Source organism: Carlito syrichta, unplaced genomic scaffold, assembly GCF_000164805.1.
Source record: "Carlito syrichta isolate Samal-C Ts95f unplaced genomic scaffold, Tarsius_syrichta-2.0.1 Scaffold288024, whole genome shotgun sequence".
NCBI classification, from domain to species: Eukaryota; Metazoa; Chordata; class Mammalia; order Primates; family Tarsiidae; genus Carlito; species Carlito syrichta.
The window spans coordinates 326,797-337,848 of record NW_007232120.1 but is presented as its reverse complement, the minus strand read 5'-3'; positions in this window follow the sequence as shown (position 1 = coordinate 337,848).

Sequence of the window (11,052 nt, the reverse complement as noted above, 5' to 3'; positions counted from 1 at the left end):
TCTACAAGGAACTCAAATGCACTGAAAGGAAAAAACCAAACAGCCCCATTAAAAAGTGGGCAAAAGACATGAATAGACACTTCTCAAAAGAAGATATACAGGCAGTCAATAGATACATGAAAAAGTGCTCAGCCTCATTAATCATCAGAGAAATGCAAAGCAAAACCACATTAAGATACTACTTAATCCCAGTAAGAATGTCTTTCATTAATAAAGCAAACAACAACAGATGCTGGCAAGGATGAAGAGAAAAAAAGGAATGCTTCCACATTGCTGGTGGGAATACAAGCTAGTGCAACCTCTTTGGAAGACAGTGTGGTGATTTCTGAAAGAACTAGAAATTGACCTTTCATATGACTCACCAATTCCCTTATTGGGAATAAACCCGGAAGAACTCAAATCATTTTACAAAAAAGATACCTGCTAACATATGTTTGTTGCAGCTCTATTCACAATACATGTAAATATTCGCAAAAACATGGAACCAACCATGCTGCCCATTGAAGCTGGACTGGATTTTAAACATGTGATACATACACACAATAGAATATTGTGCAATCATAAAGAAGGATAAACATATGGACTTCACATAACTTGGATGGATTTAGAGTCTATCATACTCAGTGATCTATCACAGAAACAAAGAACAGAGTATCATATGTTCTCACTCATAAGCGGGCCTTGAACAATTATCATAATACTGTAAGAAAGGGATTTGCAGTAGTGGGAAATTGCCGGGGTGGGGGGGAGCTGGGATTGGCAGTTGAGGGAAACTGCTAGGAGAGAGAGGGGCACACGTCATTAAAAGGGTATCTGCATAATGAACATTTGTATACCTAACCCTGAATTGTACTCCACATCTGAAAAAAAAAATATCTTAACATCTGGGGGGAAAAAATAACCTAATCTTTTTCTTACTTGTTATGTCAGTATACATTTTAGGTGGATCAAAGATTTATTTGTAAACAATAATTTTGTCAATAAGAAAAAAATCTTGGAGTGGAAAAGGTCTTTGTACACAAAATACGAAAACATAAAGGATAAAATTGAATGTGTTCAATGACATTCCTAGAAAGAAGAAGAAAATGAGAGTGATTTGGAACAAAATTTTCAAGACATAATCTAAGAAAACTTTTCCTATCGTGATAGAGAGTTTTCATGCAGATGGAAGAAATTTAGAGAACTCCTATGAGGTACTACCTGAGATGACCATAATCCAAAGTCAGCACAAAAGAAAAAACAGTAACGGCAGCTAGAGGAAAGGGACAGATCACTTTCTAAGTGAGATCTATCACAATAGGAGCAGATCTCTCAGCAGAAACCTTATAAGCCAGATTACACTGGGGGCACATTTTTTAGAATTCTTAAAGAAAGCAATGAGAGTCAAGAATTTATTTCCTTGACAAGTCAAGTTTCATAAATGAAGGAGAAATAAAGTCCTTCCTAGACAAGTAAGCACTAAGGGAATTTGTCACCTCTCAACCAGTCCTATAATAGCTTAAGTTAGTTCTAAACAAAGGAATCTAAACAGGGAATCAAAAGAATGATAGATACCACCTACCAAAAAAGCACATAGCTGATACAAGTCAACCAGAAAGCTGACAATACAAAGCAACTGTTTAACAGTACTATGATAGGACCAAAACCTCACATATCAATATCAAATGTTAATGGCCTAGATATTTCACTTAAAAGGCACAGAGTAGCCAACTGTATTTTTAAAAATGTCCCATTCTTCATCATTTTCAGGAGACCCATTTTACTTTTTTTTTTTTTTGCCTCACTATGATGCCACCATTTATTTTTAATAATACCCATAGACTCAAGGTAAAGGAATTGACAAAGATCTTTCATGCAAATGTAACACAAAAAACTACCAGGAATCACTATTCTTATATCAGATAAAACAGTCTTTAAGTCAATAAAAGTGAAAAAAGACAGTGGAGGGCACTACATACTGATAAAGGGCTTAATTGCACAGGAAGAAATATCTATCTTATATATATATGTACCTAACATAGGAGCACCAAGGTTTATAAAGCAATTGCTACTTAATCCAAGAGAGCCACACAGTAATATTGTGGGACTTCAACACACAACTAACAGTTTTTTAGACAGAGAATCAAGCCAAACACTAACTAAATTTAGGACTTAAAATTGACACTTGACCAATTAGATCTCATAGACAGTAATAGAACACTTTCCATCCCAAAGTCACAGAATATACATTTTCTCACCTACACATTATCAACCACATACTTCATCAAGCCTAAATAAATTCCAAAATATCAAAATGACAACAAGCATCTTCTCTGACTACACCAGAATAAAAACAGAAATTAACACCAAAAAGAACTCAAAAACAGAAATTCATAAAAATAAAACATGTTGTTCCTGAATGATTTTTAGGTAAGTAATGAAATTAAGACAGAAATAAAATTATTTTTGAAACAACTGAAAACAAAGGCACAACATACCAAAACCTCTGGGATGCTGCAAAAGTGATGCTGAGAGGAAAGTTTATAATACTACATACCCACATCAAGAAAATAGAAAGCTCTCATTTAAACTACCTACTGTCCCAGATAAAGGAAGCAGAAAAACAAGAACAAATTAAGCCCAAATCCAGCAGAAGAAACAAAATAACCAAATTCAAATCAAAATGAAATGAAATTGAGACTCAAAAAAGACAAAAGCATTCAAATAATGACAGTCAAAAGTTGTTTCTTTGAAAACATTGGCAAGATTGACAAACACCTGGCCAGATTAATTTTTTAAAAAAAGAGAAGTAGAGAAAATCCAAATGCAATCAGAAATAAACAAAAAAATTATGTAACAACTGATTCTGAAGAAATACAAAAGATTATCAGAGATTATATACACACCCAGATGCATGTAATTCAGAAAATCTAGAGAAAATGTATAAATTTATGGAAACACATAACCTCTCATGATTGAAACAGGAAGAAATTTAAACCACAAACAGACCAATCATAAGCCACAAAATGGAATCGGTAATATAAAACTTACTTACTAAAAACTTATGTTATGGACAAGATGGATTCACAGTGAATTCTACCAGTCATACAAAGAAGAGCTGCTACCAAACATACTAAAATTATTTTAAACGACAGAGAAGGAAAGATTCCTTCCTAACTCATTTTGCAAAGCCAATATCATCCTGATACCAAAAACTGGCAAAGACAAAACAAAGAAAGAAAACTACAAGCTAATATCCCTCATGAACAGAGATGCAAAAATTCTCACAAAAATATTAGCAAACTGCATTCAACAGCACATTAAAAAGATTATCCATTATGATCAGGTGGGCTTTATTCCCAGGATCCAAGGGTTATTCAACAAACACAAATCAATAAACATAGTCCACCACATAAAAAGAAGGAAAAACAAGAACCACATGATTATCTAAATAGATGCAGAAAAATCATATGATAAAATTCAACATCTTCATGATAAAGACCAGTTGCATTTCTGTATGCCAACAACGTTCATGATGAAAAACAATTTAAGAGCACGATCCCATTTACAATGGCCACAAAAATACAAAATACCTTAAAATACATCTAACTAAAGATGTGAAAAATTTCTACACTAAGAACTACAAAACACTACTGAAAGAAATCAATGTTACACAAACAAATGGTAAAGCAGTCCATGCTTATGGATTGGAAAAATCAATATAGTCAAAACTGTGCATTCTTTCTAAAACAATATACAGATTCAATGCAAACCCTATCAGACTAACAGCATCATTTTTCAGATCTAGAATAAAAATTCATATGACAACAAAAAAGAGCCCAAATGACCAAAGTAATCCTAAGAGGAAAAAAAAAAAAAATCTAAACAAAGCCAGAGGCATCACGTTGCCAACTCTCAAACCTTTCTACAAGGTGACAGTAACCAAAACAGCATGGTAGTGGTACAAAGTAGACACATAACCAATGGAACAGACTAGAGAACCCCAAAATGAAGCCACTAACCTACAACCAGCTCATCTGTGACAAAGCTTCCTTAGGGAAAGGACATCGTATTTAACAAATGTTGCTGGGATGCTTGCTAGCCGCTCCTCTCACCATATGTAAAATTAACTCAAGAGGAATTAATGGCTTAAACGTAAGACTCTAAACTGTAGCAATCTTAGAAGAAAACCTAGGAAACACTCTTCTGGATATAAGCCTAAGCGATGAATTTATGACCAAGTCCTCAAAAGCAAATGCAGCAAAGACAAAAATTGATAAGTGGCACCTAATTAAAGAGCTCCTGCATAGCAAGAGAAAAAAAAAATCCACAGACCAATAGATGATCTAAAGAATGGGAGAAAAAATTTGCCAACTATGCATTCAATAAAGGTCTAGTATCCAGTATCTGTAAAGAATTTAATGAATCATCAGAAAAAAAATTACCTCATTAGAAAGTGAAGCAAAGGACATTAACAGACACTTCTTAAAGAAAGACATACAAGACATACATTCCAATAAATATATGAAAAAAATAAAAAAAGTTCAACAACACTAATCAGAAAAATGCAAATCAAAATCACCATGAAATACAATCTCACACCGGTCAGAATGGCCATTTTAATAAAGTTTTTTAAAAAATAAAAATTAAATTTTAAAAAACAGCAACAACAAAACAGATATTGGTGAGATTGTGGCGAAAAGAGACTGTTCATATGTTTTTGGTAGGAATGTAAGCTAGTTTTTCCCCTGTGGAAAACAGTCTGGCGATTTCTCAAAAAGATAAAAAGAAATTTGCTATTCAACCCAGTGATTTCACTACTGGGTGTACACCCAAAGGGGCATAACTCACTCTACCAAAAAGACATTTGTACTCATATATTTATTGTAGCACTATCTATAATAGCAAAAACATGGAACCAACCTAGATGCCCATTAGTGGTAGACTGGACAAAGAAAATTTGGTACATATATGTACATATATACCATGGAATATTATGTAGCCATAAAAAAATCACAAAACTGTCCTTTTCAGCAACATAGATGCAGCCAAATGTCATCATTCTAAATGAATTGCTGCAGAAATGGAAAACCGAATGTTGTATGTTCTCTTTCATAAGTGGGAGCTAAACACTGTATATACATGGGCACAAGGATGGGAACAGACACTGGAGACTACTCAAAATGAGAAGGCGAGAGGGGGATAAGTGTTGAAAAACCACCCATTGAGCACCTTGCTTGCCATGTGGGTGACCGGCTCAATAGAAGCCCAAATCTCATCATCATACAATACATCTTTGTAACAAGCCTGCACATATACCCCTTGAATCTAAAATAAGACTAAATAAAATAAAATAACCATGAGAGAAACACAGAGACATTTCAACAATTGAATACAAGTATTTCTGCCTAACACAAAATAACATAAAATTCAAAGAAGAGTTGAGCAAAATTATTTACAACACACATGACAAAAAAAGTACTGATTTTATTTATCTATAGAGAACTCTAATAATTCCATTAGAAGAAGTTAATAAACAAATAGAAAAAAACATACAAAGTAAAGGAATACATTTAATATAAAAAACAAATACAATGACTTATAAGCATAAGAAAAATGCTTAACCTCAGTTTATACATGCAGATTAATACAATAATGACATTCTACTTATATTAAGATGGAAAAGATAAAAAATTGATAATCACATTTTTGGTTAGAGGATAGGGAAATAGTTACTTTAATACACTGTTGGAGGGCTGTAAATTTGAATAACATCTCTGAAAATCAATTAGAAATAGTTAAAAAAATAAAATATCTTTGATCCAATCTTTCTATTTGTAAGAATTATATGTACTTTTGTGTGCACAAGTATATATTCAAGGATTACATTCCATTTCTTATAGTCCTTTTTGTTCTCCACATTCACGATTATTTCATTTGTTGTTTAGTTTTCAATATCTTCCCAAATTTGTTCAAAACATTGTAAAATCCATACAAATAACTTTCCAACTGATGAAATACATCAGTTTCAGTTTTGTTCTAGGGATAATCTTACTGAAGCCTGTTCCCCAGCTTCAGACTCTGAGCTATTCTTAGCCTTCTGAGCAGTGATCTTGTGTTTTTATTTGATTTCGTACCTGGATCTATGCTTTCTTGAACAGGTACTCTGGACTAATATTTTGTTTCCATCTAAAATTCTAAGTTGATTATAATTTTTCCTCAAAAAAGAAAGGCATTTATTGACTGTCTTCTAGTTTCTAGAGCTGAGACTAAGAATCCCTTTTGTTCCTCTCTGGAAGCTTTAGAAAATTTCCTTTTATCCTACTGTCCTGACATTTTGAGATGGTACACTTTAATGGGTGCTTTTGCCATCCAGTATACTTCATAACTGGTGTGCCCTTTCAATTAATAAGCTCATGTTCTCTAAGTCTGAAACATTTTTATATATTATTTCTTTTATCAAAATTCTATTAAATTTATTTTAAGATGTAACTTGTTTACAGAAAAAATGTCATGAAATTAATGTTTGGTTTAATACATAATCATAAGGGAAATAGTCTGGAAGCAGATACTCAGATAAAGAAATAGAACTTTGCAAAGCAACCTCAAATGTTCTCCACATGTACCATATCAGTCACAAGTCATTTTCCCTCCTATAAATAAACACCTTGCTTTTCTTTGTAACTTTATCACCCAAGACTTCCTGAAGCAGAATTTTTTTCAAGTTTTTGCTAGTTTCTTTTCATCTACATAATTTCTTACCATATTTTTCTTGCAATTTATTTATTAAAGAAACCAAGAAATTTAGTTGATACAATTTTCACTAGTCTGAATTTTGCTGATTTCATCTCCATAGTATATTTTAACCTGCTCCTTTGTCCTATATATTTCCTATATTTATATATTTTTGAACATTTGAACCTAAAGACGTCATCAGATGCAGGTTTGTTTTGGGTGCAAGAGTTTGTAGAGGAGATGTTGTATATATCTATTTGGGGGTCACATTATGTTAGTATTTCTATTTTTGTGATGTTACCAGTCACTGCTGCTTAATAGCTAGATCCATTGATTCATTAGGAGTAATAAGACAAGCAATAAGTGAAATTCTAATACAATGATTCCTTCTTTTATTAGCTGAAATACTCCTACAAAGAATTTGTGTCTCATCTACTGTTTGACTGCTTAGCTACACAGTTCATAGAGGAATGTCAGGACAAATTCTTTAATCGCTTTTTTTACTTATTAGTTTTCAAAACTGAGTTATATTCCAATTATTCTCTAAAAGTGGTGGGTGAATTTTCTTTTTAATTACTATTAACTTAATAATTTAAATTTGATTTGTTTTAATCAACTGAAATTATCCTTATTGATGCTTAAATAGTCTCACATTTAGATGGTAAGTTCATTTTTAAGTTGGTGCCTAAGTCCCTTAGATAGATATATCCCTAGATGTCTTTTTTTTCTTTTTGGTCATAATTCTCACACTCCTTAGAAGTCTTTGGAAAAATGCTCCAGGTTCATCTTGCACAGTTTGTTTTCTTTTTTTCTTTCTCTCTCTTTCTGTGTGTGTTTGTTATTGTGGTGTGTATTTCAAGTGGGGAATGCTATGTTAAGATCACAATCTGGGTCCTAGGAAGGATCACTGTTACTGGCTTGACCATAGTTTGCATAACTTTGTGTGTGTGTGTGTTCATTCTGACAGTTCCACTTTGAAATCCCAAACTACAGAGTGTTTTGGATTTGGTAAAGGGTCTACTTTACCCTGAATCAGAATATCCTTCCTTCGACATTAAGATCGCTGGTTCTTAAAGACAGGGAAGCTGAAACATTACCATATTATAATGACCCTTATTTGCTGTACTATGCCTTACACAGAAAACAATTTCAGAGTAGCAACAGCATTGCTACCATCACAAATATGATATTGAAAGTAATTAAAGTTTTTGTATATGATTTTTCTATTTCTTCATATTTCTTGTAGTTGTACTGTGTCTACATTGTCAAAGAATATAACTATTATTATTCACTGTATTCTCCACTCTATAACCCTCATTTAGTTTTAGCTCTCTGAATAAGTATATATTTATTGCCCATAATCAGTCCTCATGTCGATGTCATCCTTTTGTTTGTCTGAGTTCTTTTTCTGATACATTTTTTAGGGGGTATTCATGGAAAAAATATTTCCTAGTTCTTGAATGTCAATAATAGTTTGTCTATGTAGTACAATTAGTTTATGGCTGAGGATAAAAATTACTAACTTACAGTCTCTTTTCTTGAGTAGCCCACATACGCTACCTCAATTTCTTTTGGCATAAAGCATTATTTTGAAATCGGATGCTGATGTGGTTATATAATGAAACAGTCTTCATTTTAAGAGACTGGGTCTTTTTACCTGGATATTAATGCCCAATGTCCTTTTTCTTTGCTATTCAGCAATCTTTTTATAATATGTCTTGATGTTGATCATTTTTTATCAGTTTTTTTCTCATGTTCAGTGTGTCCTTTGAAAATTTAATAATATCAAATATTTTTCTATTATAAGTTTTCTTGAGTTGTTTTAATTGACATATGTTTTGTTACTTTGTCTTGGGTTTCATTTTTGAAGATTTCATGTACATGAATACTGCTTATTCTTTTTCTATCTTCTTATCTCTTATGCTTGAATTGTTTTTTCTCTTTTGTCCTCTCCTTTCTCTCTCAACTCCTATCCCCTTCTTTTAATCAACTTTGGATTTTTCTACATTTTACCTTCTATTTCTCTTTAAGCATTTTCTTTGGTTTGCAATTTTTTTTTCAATTTCATCTTCATTTTTTTTTAAGTTTTTTTTCCTGAGATGGGGGTCATGCTATATTTCTTAGGTTGGTCTCAAACTCCTGACCTCAAATGATACTCCCACCTTTGTTTCCTGAATTGCTGAGATTACTGATGTGAGCCACCATGCCTGGCTCATTTTTTAAAAATAATGTTTCTTTCATTTACATTCTTTCTTGTGCTCTATTAAAGCATCTCTTAACTCTTCTAATTCTGAGTTATGTTGTTATTTCTTAGATTGTATTAGATTTTAATGTTCTTTTGTTTATCTAATTTCTATCTCCCAAAAACTTGTTAGAGCTTCTCATCTGTTATCTCCTCCTCTATTCTTTTTGTTCAGATGGGTTTATATATTTTTTAGTCCTCTTATATTTTTGTAGGGAGAGGGAACAAACAAAGGAATTTCTTTATTTCACAATATTTTTCATGGGCTTATCTTTTCCTTATTTAATTTGCAAGAGTTCTCTATCCAACTCATTAATTAATCTTTCATAGTTTATGTGTGTTACAAATATTTACTTTCAGTATGTGTTTCCTATAATTTAAAGCATCTTATTATCTGATGTATTAAGATTTTAATTTCAATTTATTATTCTCTCTCCTTAAGATTTATACTGTTTTATGTATTGCTAACAGATTCTTTCCTACTCCAAAGACCTGACAATATTTTCCTATGTATTCTAAAACATTTAAAATTCACTTTACATGTTTATGTTTTAAATTTACCTGGGATTGATTTCTGTGTGTAGTATGTCATAGAGATTTTTTTCCCCCTTACAGATAGTCATTTTTAGCTGAAGAATCTATTCTTTCTTCCTGATTTGTACTGCTACTCTATATGCCTTGCTCCCTATTCATCGTAGGTTTGATTATGGGTTCACTGTTATTCCACATTTGCCTGATTTGAGACTGCACTGCTTTAATTTAAATAGTTTTATGGTCACTCCTGAAATGTGCAAAAGTATTTGCTCCTTATGCTTTTGATTCAAAAGATGTTGGTTATTCTTGATCCTTACCCATCTAAAGTTTGTAAACAAACAAACTGTATTGCAGTTTTGATTAGAATAGTCTTGAATGTAAAGATATATTTGAATCTTATTTTTATTTACTTCTATTTTCTCCTTAGAGCTGACATGTAGTGACCTCTCATGGAACATTTCCAGATTTAGAAAAAAGAATATATACATGTAATGCCTCCACTAACATACATAGACAATGTATATTTGTGCATGTTTGGGAATAAGTGAAATATTTGCAGAAATTTATATACAAATTGGTTACCATCAACATCTTTGGGGAAGGAGACTAAGGGACTATGATCTCAAGTAACAGGGATGCTTACTTTTCACTGCAAAACACTTTATCTTGTGCATTTATTACTTTTTTTATTAAGCAATCCCACTTGAAGACTAAACTTGACTGATCTAAATCAACACTTAATTATGCCAGGTGATTGGTGTGAGAATTATTTTTCTGTGATATCTTCTATCATTTAATATAAAGCACCATCATCCAAGAAATCCCCAGAGAGTTTAGATTAATTATCCTGATTTTCTTACTAAGGATGGCTATAATATCATGCAAATATTTTACATGGAAGAAAATAGATTCTAAAAATGATCTTATATTAAAATGTATCTGATATTGCCTTTTGTTCTGTATATGGGTAAAAGAGATTAATCCGCTGGTTGCTAGTAATATAAGGACAGAGGCCACATTTTAGTCACTTTTCTATCACCAACACTTAGTTCAGTAACTCATACATAATAGAACCCTAATAATAATCTTTTAAATAATGAATTAGTAAGTGCCTTATCAAGTATTGATAAATATTTTGACAGTGGTATGTAGTGGTTTGTTCTGGGTATGACAAAGAACTTGGAACATAATATGCTCAATAAATATCAGCTATTCCTTTTCTCAATGCTGTACACACAGTCTCTATTACTAATATTCCAGAACTTTGCCTTCAACCTAATGCTTCATGGTATTTTTTGCAAGTGACTTGGGTGAAGATAGAAGAGAGGTTCATCACCTTTTTAGATTTTATTACTCTAAGAAAGGGTTTCATAGTCTGGAACAATATACTGAGTCTAATGAGGTAAAATTTAATAGTGTTTAATATCCTGAACATGAGATAAAGTTTAAATGATCAAGGGAAGGATGAAGAGAGAATTTACTTAACAGTAGCACATGTAGACATTTTTTTTTTTTCTTTTTTTTTGAGTTGGAGTCTCACTCTGTCGCCCAGACTGGAGTGC